This window comes from Phyllobates terribilis, unplaced genomic scaffold, assembly GCF_046119375.1.
Source record: "Phyllobates terribilis strain yellow unplaced genomic scaffold, ASM4611937v1 Scaffold_9__5_contigs__length_417890890, whole genome shotgun sequence".
Classification (NCBI taxonomy): Eukaryota; Metazoa; Chordata; class Amphibia; order Anura; family Dendrobatidae; genus Phyllobates; species Phyllobates terribilis.
In genome coordinates, this window is record NW_027362769.1 from 388,876,814 (window position 1) to 388,891,272 (window position 14,459).

The 14,459-nt window shown below is 52.4% G+C and overlaps 1 gene segment (V, D, J or C); it reads right to left on the reverse strand.

Annotated features, from left to right (window-relative positions):
• LOC141162498 (uncharacterized) overlaps positions 1-14,459 on the reverse strand; it is a 159,590-nt gene that overhangs the window by 94,739 nt on the left and 50,392 nt on the right. The window contains exon 3 of the C gene segment in view: positions 5,523-5,852.

Consider the following 14,459-nt stretch of genomic DNA (forward strand, 5'->3'; position numbering starts at 1 on the left):
CACTGGGAGGAGGGGATGTTTGGCGAGGACGTGGGTGCCTCCTCCCATGTGCAGTTTTGGCTCTACTATATTGACGACATTTTTGTTGTCTGGAGTGGAACCATCCCTGAACTCGAGGAATTTATGGGTATACTTAATTCCAATGACCTGGATATTAGACTGATGATTAAGCATCATCAATCCAGCATTGACTTTCTTGACATCAGGGTCTCTATACAGCCTGGTGGGATGATGGAGACAAGTATCTACAGAAAAGACACGGCTGTGAATTCGCTTCTGTATTCAACCTCGGCACATACTCCTTTGACCATTAAAGCGATCCCCTTTAGGCAATTTTTGCGCCATCAGAGGATCTGCTCAGAGAACACCAATTTCGAAGAATGTTCCGAGGACATGTGTGAGCGTTTCTTAGCCTGTGGTTATAGCGGGAGATGTATTCGTAGGGGGTATAAGAGAGCAAAGAAAACTCAGCGTCATACACTTCTTGGCTACAAAAATCAAAAGAAGGACGAAGGACCCCAGGTTACGAGATTTATCTCGACATATAACAATCAGTGGCAGGCAATACGGGGGATCCTGAGTCGACACTGGGGTATTTTGAAAACTGAGCCAACTCTCTCAGACTTCCTACCAGAACGACCACTAAGGACAGCAAGGAGGGGCAAGAGCCTTAAAGACATGTTGGTATATAGTCACTACATCAGAACCCCACTTCTCCAGTTTGGTACTGGACGACCGAAGTGGGGCCGTTATCCGTGTGGCTCTTGCCTCTCCTGTAAGAACATCATTAGAGCTAGATCTTTTGTCACGGCGGATGGATCTAGGGAATACGAGATACGCCACTATATTTCGTGTAGTACCACGGGTGTGGTGTATTATGCCACATGTGGCTGTGACCTTATATACATTGGACTCACCTCAAGGGAACTGAGGAGACACACCAGGGAGCATGTTAGGGACATACAGGCAGCGAGGGATATTGAGGAAGTGGAAACATTGAAAACTCTTCCCCGACATTTCAAGCGTTTCCATAACTGTGACCCAACGAGCCTCCAAGTTCGTGGGATTTATAGGGTCCAGCTTGGAATTTGGGAATGTTACATCAAAAAAGCATTGGCAAGAATCGAATGCTGCTGGATTACCAATCTCGGGACTTTGAGTCCGGCTGAACTGAATAAAAGGCAGTTTTGCGCCCTTCCTTTAATGTCCTACCTGTATTGTCCAGTTACAGATATTTTAAGTCATCATAGTTTTCTTTGAACTAATTTATCTTGCTCCCTGGTCTGGACTCTAACCTGTTTCACCAAGGTGATGTCTGGCAGCAACCACGTCCCAATCCCTCTTCCGTGAATGTTGACCCTTATTTACTTGCTGTCATGATACTTTTTAACTATATGTCTCCTGGTTCCTTAGTTTCCACTTCCACCGGGCTCTGTGACCCCAATATTATTATTTTGAGGGGAGTCCATGCTGGGCTTGGCGTTACAGAATCTGGGTCATTGTAATATATTGCCCTTGCCTCTTTTTCTGCCTTGATTTTGTCCTTCGTTTATCCCATTATTGTCTCCAAGATTTGTATAAACTGTCCACAATGTAACCGATTAATAAGCGGAATTGCATTTTGAGCACTAGCATGGACATTCTTGGTGTTCTTATTTGGGCCATTATGTACTCATTATTTTTTGGTTAAAATTTGCATATGGAGTAGAAGGCCCTTCCTTAACTATGTTGACGTCCAGGTTGTTTCCTTTTATTTATTATACGGTCAAGTCTCAGTAGCCGTGAGTCTGGACGACATATTCCTCATCCTGATCCTCCTTCCTCCCACCATGCTGAGTGCCCAGAGACAAGTGATCCCACACTTGGACACTCCAAAGAGCTGTTCACTTTACTATTTATAGATTTGGGCCTCTCACCCAGCCCGCTTGAAGCATGAGGAGATCGCATGTAGCTGTAAGGGGGAAGACCGGGGTGTAAGTACTTTCAAAACAAGGGATCCTGAACTGCCGGGGCCGTGCCTCTTGTTTCAGGGGGAAGACAGACTGCGAGACAGGAGTCAGGTGACCGGGAAGCTGTGGATGTGTCCAGAGAGAATGGTGAGGAGTCAGGTGACCGGGCAGCTGAGCTCGTGTCTAGGAAGAGGGAGAAAAAGGAGTTTTTGCACGGGAAAAGCGTCAGTGGACAGTGGGAGTCAAGCCCAACTAGAGGGAGAAGAGACGCAGGATCCCTGGAGCCGAGCAAGTGAGATGCACTGTTATGTACTAGGGGCTCAGCGGGTCAAACCGGAGACCGCCCGCTGCCGCCAGAAGACGGAGCATTGTTTAGGCAGGGAAGCCGGAAAAAAGCAACACTGGCACCAGCCGGCAACTGCCTTGTGAGGAGCAAGAGTCAGCTAAGTGAAAAAACTGCCGATTACAACTGTGTCGACTCTGCTACATCTAGCCCAACTGATAATTGTCAGTTATAACATATTACCTGCTACTCCCCTTGTTGTCCCCATATTTCCCGTTACTCCCTGCGTGGAGATTGACCCTGTTACAGTAAATCCCCCTTGTTTATTAACCCTGTACTGGCTGCTCTGTGTTTCTGTGTCACGGCATCTAAAGTACCTGTGTTACATGTGGCGTAGTCGGCAGGATGCAGTCTTTAGACACAGACACTGCAGATCAGCCCATCCTGGGAGCCCCTAGATCTAGCTTGCCGCTGGGGGCCATGCTCAGCAATCTCCCAAAGTTCACCGGGGACAATATGATGCTGTGGCACTGGGTTGAGAGAGTTAGGAGTATGTTACGTATGTGTGGCGCCCCTGCGGGTTTAGTCGCCACAGAGGTACTGCATCTCACCCAGAGGTGTGGTATCTCACTCTCAGGTAAGGATGGAGTACTGCCCGGGACCCAACCACTTGCATACATTACACTCCACTTCAGAGGGCAAGGCGAGATTGCTCCTAAGGGAGAGCACAGTCCCTGATCCCTGGCTGGAGGGCGGAACCATGTAGTGGGTGTGGGTGGAGGAAGGAGAACAAGGGAGCACTTCAGGAGTAGTATAAAAAGGGGAGCCATCTTGGGTGTGGTCAGAACAGAACAGTAGAGAGAGTGTGGACAGTGAGAGGAGCAGGAACTCAGCAGGAGCTCTGCTCAAGAGGAGCGGGTCTGAGTGAGAGAGGCCCAGGAGGTGAGACTAAAGAGAGGAGAGGAGCAGGAAGGAAGGCTCCAGAAGGAAAGAAGGGATCCTAGGGGTACGGGAAGTGCTTGAGGCCACCCGTACGCCTGAATCTACCAGGACATGGAGGGATCAAGCCGCAGAGGGGACCGGCCCCTAAATAGTGGGAATTGCAATATTCAGCTAGAAGCCGGAGGCTTCTACATTTCCAGGGTGTAGTTGCCACAGCCGCACTTAATCGCCAAAAATGTAGCCACACAGGATCCAGGGAACTCCAGGATGCCCGCCAAGATCTGAGGTTACCGGCTTGGGACACTGTTTGCTAGGCGCAGGGAAAGAGGGTGAGAGCCAGCGCAGGAAGATGACTGAGAAAGGCACACAGAAAGGGGTCCCGTTAAGTGCTCTTGAATTACCTGAGGGATTGCTGAACCCCTCCCGTGGTGAATGCAGGACGACGTGGGTGGTTATAATCTGCAGCTGTAACCAGGAGCAACGTGATAATCGTGAGTAAACCCTGAAGACTGCACCCCACTGTCTCTGTGAATTATTGCTGCGCCATCATCCCCTGCACCACACTGCACAACAACAGCTACCTCAACATTAACCATCACAGCACCGCCCTGGAGCTTAGCTCTACCTGTGGAGAGCTGAACCAACTCTGCTGCATCACCAACAGCTCCAGAGGACCTGCTCCGCAGCAGCCTCTCCATTTAGCACACAGGTGGCATCACGAACATTAAAAGAACTTTAAATCTCCTTTATTAAATCATTCCCCTTTTCATTGACTGCCATGGGTCAGGGAGCGGGTCACTGCCACTGTGACATCTCCCAGCAATGACCGGCCCGGCTACCGAGTACCCCACGGCCCAGGGGGCGAGCCATATGCATCCGATGACCCCAGCTTTGCAAGCCGAAATAGCCTTACTGGCCCTGGACGGCGAGGCCCGACAATCCGTGATAAACCGCCCTCCCCATGACCGGGATACTGTAGAAAAAGTAGTGACGATATTGGAAGAGATGCATGGGGATCCCACCAATGTAGGAGAGCTGAGAATACGACTGTTTCACCAAGTGCAGCAGGAGGGGCAGACTGTGACGCAATATGTTAATGCATTACAGAGGGTGCATGCCTATATCACTAGAAAAGACGACATGGGGAATTTGGGAATGGGCCCCCCTGACGTGATCTTAAGGGATCAATTTGTGGCAGGCCTCAGGGATGTGCAGCTGAAGCAGGCCTTGCGGGAGCGCCAACGCGCTAACCCACGTATGACTTTTCTAGAAGTGGGGGCGGAGGCACGGGTGAGAGAGCAGGAGATGGGAGTGACGGCCCTGGCAGGGATGGTCCGGAGTAACGAGGTACCCACCCAGCCTGCAGCTGAACCGGAATGGGCTCGAGAGATGCAAAAGGAGATACAAGAGATGCAGGGTGAATGGTCCAGGCTCAAGAAGACCCCTGCACCGACACCATCGATACCCTGATTGATTGCCCCAGTTAAGGAAAGAATTAAATTCAAGCCCCACTCTGCAGTAGAGTTCCATAGAGAAGTGAGGCAGCCCTACACAGACAGAGACACGACCTGCTGAAAGTGTGGAGGCGCAGGACATTATGCCAGGGGCTGTGCTAGCCGAGGACGGCCCCTGTCGCGGCAGCTGTTAAACTAATGGGCTCCGTGTTTAGGGGACACAGCCTGGAGCCTAAGGAAGGGGAAAGAAAAAGAGGAAGTCCCAAGGACCTAGTTTCCAGCAGCCCGACTGTCTGGGCCGAAATGAGCGATGGGGCTGTTCACTGCCTGATTGACACGGTATCCCAGGTGACTACGATGACAGAAGCCTACTTTCAACAGCAATTTCCAGAGATAGCGCGGCCTGAATGGGGACCAGTAATTAGACTTATGGCAGCTAATCAATTACCCATCCCGGTCGCAGGGGTGGTGTGGATGAAGATCTGAGTGTGTGGAAAAGATGTGGGAAAAAAGGGGTCGTCTTGGTCGCAGGGGGAACCGAAAGTGGACCGAAGGAAATTCCTCTAGACCGGTAGGACCCACAAACCCCCCAAAATAGGGTTTTTCAACAATAAATCCGAGCCGCCCAGGCTCAGGAGACGTCGAGTGAAGGGAAGGTCCTGGGGAAAGTAATAGTACCAGCAGCTACGGCGCTCACCTTACTGCCAGGACAAACTGTACTCACATTACCCGCACGGGCCTGCACACCACTCATCACTAGTTGGGAGCAGTTATTAATTATAGATTACCAAAAGGTTGATAGGTAGACTCTGTATCTCTGCATTTCTTCAACCTCAGCAACAATATAACTCTGGCAAAGCTATTTAGGATAAACATATAAAATAATGGACTCACCTCCAACGTCCAACCAGACCTCCTTCTCCTGCTTCTCCGAGATGTAGATAACTGAGCATTTATATCTTCCACCATCAGATATCTGTATTCTTGAAATAGTCAGAATACCAATCCCGAGTGTTAATTCTTCCCTGCTCAGGGAATATCTAGGAGATGTTGTCCTCACGGTTTTATTGTAGCTCAGGATTTCCATATTTAGAAAATGCCAGGATATTGTGAGATGATTGGGATCTACAGGAGGATTGTCCACTGTGATCAAGAAAGGAACCCGAGCATCAGATCCCAGCCTGGTGTCATGTATAGATGGTCCGATCAGCTCCAGTGACGACACTGTGGACAATCACATGTGTACTCATTATTATACAATCACCATTTATATACTGATTGCTAAATATTAATATTATATAGTAGCTGCAGAGTAATAAACATCTGATACAAAAGGAAAGAGAAACGAGCAACTGCCTTTCAAAGAATAGATCAGAAGTTGAACATTGGACATTTCTCTATTTCATTTAAAAAAAATTAACTCATCTAGAAATTGTTGACAGCAACACATCTGAAAAGAGTTGGGACAGATTTAAGAAAAGGCTCGAAAAGTAAGTGGTACTAATGAAAAGCCGCTGGGGGGTAAATTTTAAACTATGTCACATGACTGTGTATAAAAAGTGCATGTTAGAAAGGCAGAGTCTCTCAGCAGCAAAGATGGTTGGAGGATCATCAATCTGTGATCAACTGCATCTAACAACTATGGAACAATTTCAAAAATATGTTCCTCAACATAAAATTTCAAAGAATTTGAATAAATACAGGTATTTATCTATTGGCCAGATCACAACATTGCAACCCTTCTCTGCCAATTTGAAAATCACATCATCAAAATACTGAAGATTTCTCACATGGGGTTGCAGCAAAAGGAGTATTAAAAATGTCTACCGTCGGGCAAAACAAACATATCACCTTTCCTTAATGACCTCTGCCAAGAAAGAACTTCAGGGTGACTCGACGGTGAAATTCATTTCCACTTATAGCTCCCAATTTGAGACCATTCATGGTATCCTTCAGATACATTAGTCTATTTTAAAAACAATTCCTACCTTGGTTGTTACACTCAGTGAGAACCCTGATTTGACAGCAAGGAGAAACAAAAATTTGAAGGACATGCTGGTTAAGAGCAACTATGTGGCCAAGCCAACATGACCCTTCAACAACAAGGGACAGAAATAGGGCTGTTTCCCGTGTGGGGATTTGCATTGCATGCAGAAACATTGCTAGGACCAATACATTTGATTCTGCGGATGGTAAAAAGCAATTTAGAATTACAAATTCCATGACTTGTAACACTACATTGTCATTTATTATGCCACCAGCACCCGTAATTTGATTTATGCATGGCTTACCTCTCCGGAGCTATGGACACGCACCAGAGAGCATGTCAGAGACATATTGGCAGCACGAGAGATTAATGACCTTTCCATACTCAAAACTAGTGATGAGCGAGCACTAAAATGCTCGGGTACTCGTTGCCCGGGTCGAGCACATTGGAATACTCGGGTGCTCGAACCCAGCAATGAGCCCAATGTAAGTCTATAGGAAACTCGAGCATTTTTCAGGTGGCTCCCTCTAGCGGTCTGCAGAGGGTCTAAAAAATGCCCAAATCGATGGGAACAGTGCTCAAATGACATAGGAACAGCATGGCGAAGACCCCTGGAAGCATTTCTGACTTGCAGATCACTGCTGTCAGCAACGTGGTCAGACTATTACGCCACTTTTACGGATTCACAATAAAACATACAAAAACGAAACCAAAATGGATTTTCCTGGGAAATATGTTAAGGAACATCCTTTCCAGGGTAATGACTTGTATATAAGGCAAAATAAATAACCCAAAACAAAAATACTCCTCCACAACTTGGGCTATGTTCACACGAAGCGTTTTTGATGCGTTTTTGCACTTTTGAATTGCTTTTGACGCGCCCAGGGGGGATATGGGGGAAACTCGGTACCCGGGCCTTTACCTTCTGCGGGATATCACGGCAGTCGGCTCCCGGGCCCGTACCCTGGGGTCACTTTTTAAAAAGGGGGTTTGTTAACAATTTTTGTCTCGTGATGCTGTAACACAGGTACTTTAGATGCAGTGACACAGAAGCACAGAGCAGCCAATACAGGGTTAACAAACAGGGAAGGTTTATGATAACAAGATGAATCTCCACACAGGGAGTAACAGGGGAAAATATGGGGAAATAGCAGGCATTAGTCTGTAACTGACAGTTTACAGTTTAACTAGATAAAGCAGAGTCAAACCGGTTAACAAACGACAGTTTTTTCACTTAGCTGACTTGTATCCTCTACAAGGCAGTTGCCAGCTAGTGCTGGTGACGCTGTCTTCAGGCTTCCCCGCCCAAACAATGCTCGGTCTTCTGGCGGCAGCGGGCGATCTCCGGTTTTACCCGCAGAGCCCCTAGTCCATAACATGGCACCTCATGTGCTCAGCTCCACGGACCCTGCATCTCTTCTCCCTACAGTCAGCTTGCCTCCTACGGTCCACTGCACTCGAATCCCTTGCTCCAAGTCCTGTAGCCAGGAGCCTGGACCCTCTCACACTGCTCTGCTCCGCAGGACTCAGCTCCGCTTTCCCGCACAAACATCCTCTTCTCTCCCTCTCTCTCGTCACACCAGGAGTCCTTCTGTCACCTGACCTCCCAGCTCTCTCTCTCTCGACACACCCCCTGCTTCCCTGTCACATGACTCCTCTGCTTGCAGTCTGTCTTCCCCCTGCAACAAGAGGTACGGCCCCGGCAGTTCTGGATCCTTTGCTCTGAAAGCACTTACACCCCGGTCTTCTCCCTTACACTCCCGCTCTCCTTTGACTCGCCATTCCACGGGCGAGAGTTCCTTCATCAAACGTTCAGATTCTTGGACTTTCTGAACAATATGGTACCATGTGAATTGATCTTGTTCATAGCGGTGAGGAGGCACTCCTGCTGTTGTCCGTTCTGACTGGCGTAACTCAGTTTGACCGATGGGGGGTGCAGGGTCACTCGGATTTCCAATCTCTGCCTGACCGGTGGCTGCAACCGATGTTGCAGTGCTGGTGTAGCACCCTGAGGATTCGGCTGCTACAGGGGTATTACACCTCAAGCCAGAGGTGTGGTATTCCACTCCCGGGTAAGGATGGAGTGTGGAACTGAGCTCAGTAGGCTGCATACACTACACACATCCCATTTCCGGGGGACAGATCGACGGTACTCCCACCAGTTTATGTGCAGGTACGATAGTGTCTGTCCCTGGCTGGAGTGGGAGGGGGGGTGGAACATCCCAGTAGTGTAGGGGCAGATAGGGGGAGTAGTCTGGGTAAAGATAGGAGCTCATTGGGTGCTGGTCACCTGAGCTCACACATAGAGGGAGTATATAAGGTGGGAACCATCTTAGATCAGGGTCAGACAGTCAGACAGGCAGACAGCTACTAGTCAGTCTGTTGTAGAGGGTCAAGCAGTCCTGGAAGAAGAGAGAGAGAGGAGTCAGAAGGACCCAGAGGGGAAGAAGAGGGAACCCCAAGAGCCCAAATACAAGCAACAGGGTGAAGGGTTGGCACAAGGGTACCGGATCCCAAGCTGGTGGAGGGCACTAATCCTCAGCCAGAGACCGGAGGTTGTGGGCAGGATCTGCCACGACCCCCCACTAAATCCACCAGGAAGGCAGACCAAGTATAGGGTCAGGGAACCCAGAAGAGGTGTACCCACCAAGAGACCCGAGGGAGCCGGACATAGGTGGATCCCTGGTGGGGAAGGCCAGAGAAAAGGAACGTCAGAGAGGGAGCTCAGGATCACGCTCCAGAATTACCTGGGGGTTGGCCGAGTCCAGGACCTGGTGGACGCAGCACGGCTCGGGCGGTCACTCAAGGCCGGAGTGACCAGAACAACAGCAGTAAGTAAACACCTTGAACTGCACAGCCCGACTCTGAGTCTTAATACCAACCTCACTGCACCACCACAACCACCACCCTCTACAACTGACCCCCTGAGGCTATACCCCTCCCGTTGGGGGTTATACTACCAGAAGCTGCACACACACCACCAGCCTCAGCGGACCCTGCTGCAGCGGCGGCCGTATTGACCGCAAATCAACGGGTGGCGTAGTCGACACTAAAGAACATCCAGCAACATCTGTAGGACTGCCACACACTGAGCTTGACACCCTGGGCACGGACCGGGTCACCGCCACTCGGAGACTACAACCCCCATCTGATCCGGCTCCGGGTATCCCCCAAACAACACTGGCCCAGGGGGCGCGTCACTGGGGCTCGGAGGTAGAATAAACAACTCTTCTTCTTCCACATCGTGGCTTGGGGCAACTGTGACAGGTCCCTCTCTAGAAGCAGGTGATTCTTCTCCACCCTCATTATCTTTAGACAGACAGGGTCGCAGCATACTACGATGAACCACTCTGGTAGGGGCTCCTTCAGCCCCCTCGGGTTGAACTTCATACACAGGTCCTTCAGCGCTAATCCTGCGCTTCACTCGGTGCGGGGTCCGTTCCCACCGCCTACTCAATTTGCCCCGGGGCCGCCTGTCCCGAACCAACACCTGCTCCCCGGGCCTCAGAGCTGTCCCTCGAAGAGGCAATGTCTCATGATGTTTGAGCTCCTGAAACTTTTGTTGTACCAACCGTCGGAGGCTCTGCAGTCGATGCCGATGTTCTTGGACCCAGGAAGACACCCCCGTCCGTGGGTAGTCCTCCTCGGGGTCCAGCTCTAACTCGGTGATCTCTCGTCCCTTTCGTCCGAACAGCAAGGTATAAGGAGTGAACCCCGTCTTACTATTCACTCGGTTGTTGTAGACCCACACCAGCTCGGCCACAGACTCAGGCCATCGTACCTTCCGATCTTCCTCCAACGTGCGGAGAATTTGGATCAGTGTCCGATTAAAGCGTTCACAGGCCTCATTTCCTTGAGTGTGGTAAGGTGAGCGCCGTAGCTGCTGGCACTATTATTTTCCCCAGGATCTTCCCTTCACTCAACGTCTCCTGAGCTTGGGCAGCTCGGATTAGTTGTTGAAAGACCCTCCTTTGGGGAGTTCGCGGGTCCCACTGGTCTAGAGGAATCTCCTTCGGCTCACTAAGCAGAATTTGACCAATCTCTTTCAGCACATTCATTCCGAGGGTCACCGGGGGTCCACTTCCGGTTCCCCCTGCAACCAGGACGACTCGTTTTTTTCCCACATCTTTTCCACACACTTGTATCTTCATCCACACCACCCCTGCGACGGGGTTGGGTAATTGATTAGCTGCCGTGAGTCTAATTACTGTTCCCCATTCAGGCCGTGCTATATCTGGAAATCGCTGTTGAAAGTAGGCTTCTGTCATCGTAGTCACCTGGGATCCCGTGTCAACCAGGCAGTGAACAGCCCAACCGCTTATTTCGGCCCAGACAGTCGGGCTGCTGGAAACTAGGTCCTTGGGACTTCCTATTTTTCTTTCCCCTTCTTCAGGCTCCGTGCTGTGTCCCCCGAGCACGGAGCCCGCTAGTTAATGGCTGTCACGACAGGGGCCGCCCTCGGCTAGCACAGCCCCTGGCATAATGTCCTGCGCCTCCACACTTCCAGCAGGTGGTGTCTCTGTCTGTGTAGGGCTGCCTCCCTCCTCTATGGAACTCTCCTGCAGGGGGGGTACTGAATTCAATTCTTTCCATAACTGGGGCAATCGATCTGGGTATCTCTGGTGTCGTGGCAGGGGTCTTCTTGAGACTGGACCATTCATCTCGCATCTCCTGTATCTCCTTCCGCATCTCTCGAGCTCATTCCAGTTCAGCTGCAGGTGGTGTGGGTACCTCATTACTCCGGACCATTCCTGCCAGGGCCGTCACCCCCATCTCCTGCTCTCTCACACGTGCCTCCGCCCCTACTTCTAGAAAAGTCATACGTGGGTTGGCGCGCAGGCGCTCCCACAAGGCCTGCTTCAGCTGCACATGCCTAAGGCCTGCCACAAACTGGTCCCTTAAGATCACGTCAGGGGGGTGTAGCACCCTGAGGATTCGGCTGCTACAGGGGTATTGCACCTCAACCCAGAGGTGTGATATTCCACTCCCGGGTAAGGATGGAGTGTGGAACTGAGCTCAGTTAGCTGCATGCACTACACACATCCCATTTCCGGGGAACAGACCGACGGTACTCCCACTAGAGAAATGTGCAGGTACGACAGTGTCTGTTCCTGGCTGGAGTGGGAGGGGGGGTGGAACATCCCAGTAGTGTAGGGGCAGATAGGGGGAGCAGTCTGGGTAATGCTAGGAGCTCATTGGGTGCTCTTCACCTGAGCTCACACATAGAGGGAGTATATAAGGTGGGAACCATCTTAGATCAGGGTCAGTCTTTTGCAGAGTGAGGTCAGTCTGTCAGTCTTTTGTCAGAGCAGAGGAGAAGAGCAGCTCCAAGGCCAAGAGAGAGAGAGAGGAGAAAGAAAGACCCAGAGGGGGAGAAAGAAGGAACTCCAAGAGCCCAAATTAGACCAGAGGGTGAAGAGTTGGCAACAGGGTACCGGATCCCAAGCTGGCAGAGGCTACAGCACACCTTAGCCAGGAACCGGAGGTCGTGGGCAGGATCGATCTGCCACGATCACCCACTAAATCCACCCGGAAGGCAGACCAGGAATAGAGTCAGGGAACCCAGAGACAAGGGTTTACCACCAAGAGGCCCGAGGGAGCCGGACATAGGTGGATCCCTGGTGGGGAAGGCCAGAGAAGAGGACAAGACAGAAAGGGAGCTCAGGACCACGCTCCAGAATCACCTGGGGGTTGGCCGAGTCCAGGACCTGGTGGACGCAGCACGGCTCGGGTGGTCACTTAAGGCCGGAGTGACCAGAACAACTGCAGTAAGTAAACAAACCCTGAACTGCACAGCCCGACTCTGAGTCTCATTTCCATCCCCGCTGCACCACCACAACCCCCATCCTCTGCAACTGACCCCCTGAGGCTATACCCCTCCCGTTGGGGGTTATACTACCGGAGCTGCACACACACCACCAGCCTCAGCGGACCCTGCTGCAGCGGCGGCCGTAGTGACCGCAAATCAACGGGTGGCGTAGTCGACATAAAAGAACATCTAGTAACATCTATAAGGACTGCCACACACTGAGTTTGACACCCTGGGCACGGACCGGGTCACAGCCACTCGGAGACTACAACCCCCATCTGATCCGGCTCCGGGTATCCCCAACAACACTGGCCCAGGGGGCGCGTCAACTTTGGCGTAGTCGGCAGGATAACGTGCCCGCAACAACCGGGTACTGCGTGCCTGAAGAAAAGTTCATCGTTACCTTAAAAAGAAGTCTCCTGCCGGTTCCGGAGGGTCCCCGCCATCGGGCCCCATCACAGGTCGTTTCCCGCCGGTTGTCCGCCATTTGCAGCTTTTTCCCGCCATCCATGGAGTTTCCCGCCACTGGGAGACGATTTCCGCCATTTCCAAAGATTTCCCGCCTTGGGGGAGCGGACGCCATTATGGGCGTGCCAGAGGGTGGCAAGAGGCCACCTCCCATCGTGGGCCAGGTCGAAGAATGGCGCCAAAAGCGGAAACCGCGCCCACCAACAGAGACTGTGATGCTGGAAGTGTCCATCAGCGTAAGAGAACTGCCCCTGGAACTGACAATCACAAAGTTGCCCCGGGACCACCCTCGATGTGGGCGGAGACAGAAGAAGAGAACAAAGATGGGTGTCGCCTGGAGCAGTCTGGAGAGAGCGCACCCGGAGACAAGACGTCTGGAAGAGAGTCCAGAGAAAGCCTACCCGGAGATGGAGGGAGAGTCAGGCAGCACCGACCCAGTGGTCAGGAGCCTGTTGCAGGTCGCCACTCCAGAAGGCCTGCTGGAGATCCTAGCACAGCTCCCCCGAGACCGGGAGTGTGCACAGACCGCGCTGGAGGGCCTCGCACGGAGGATGGCCCGGGTACAGCGAGAGACGTTGGCGGAGTGGAGCCGAGAGATGGCCCAGCAGACCGAAATCCGTCAGCGGAGCACGCCACCCGAGATGAGGAGACAGACCGCCTCTGAGGATGGCGCAGGAGGAATGAAGGCAGGAGACGGCGCCGAGAAGGGAGCTGAACGGACGGAGGCAGGTAAAGGGGACGTCTCTACCCCGAGCCGGGAAACCGCGTGCCTGCCCCAGCTCCCCGTCGCAGAGCCCGAAGTTCCCCCTGCCGTGCCCGTCGCTGCATCGTCACCGCCGCCGACTAGGCCTCAACCGGAAACCGCGGCCGCGACCCCTGTGACGTCACACGCCTCGACCTCGAGCGTGGCCAAGCAGGAAATACCACCGGCCTGGTCGCAAGGCCTAGTACCCCCGGGCGCCGCAATACCAACAGCGCCCCCTACCTCCGCGGAGCCACCGGCCTGGTCGCAGGGCCGAATAACCCAGGGCGCCGCCGTTCTTACGGTGCCCTTTGCCTTTAAGGTGCCCCAGGCCTGGTCGCAAGGCCTGGTCAACCCGGGCGCCGCTACCATCAACGCGCCCTCAACATCTCGAGTGCCGCACCTGGGTGAAGATCTATTCGCCCAGCATACGTGCCCGGATGGGCAGCCCTTCATCTGGCCCCAGGAGTACATTCAGCTGGAACTCCAGAGAGCAAGGCCCATGTGCGAGCCCCTGATTCCGGCTCCGAAGCCCGTAAAGAGGACCTCGCCCCCGCTGGAGGAGGCACAGTTCGAGTGGGACCCCACCGGAGAAGACCTCATGGGGTTCACTCAGGAGACTCGGGCGGCCGCAGCAGAGCGTGCAGAGTGCTGCCGGCAGCAGCTCGAGGTCTTCGAGAGGGAGCGGAGAGAGAGGCGGGTCCGGGAACAGCAAGCGCAGATAAGGAGCGCGGAGCAGAAGAGCCGGACCAGGAGGAATCCCCGTGCAGCTCATGGTCCCCCTTCCACCGGGACTGTGATAAAATTCAACATGCAGCACGGATG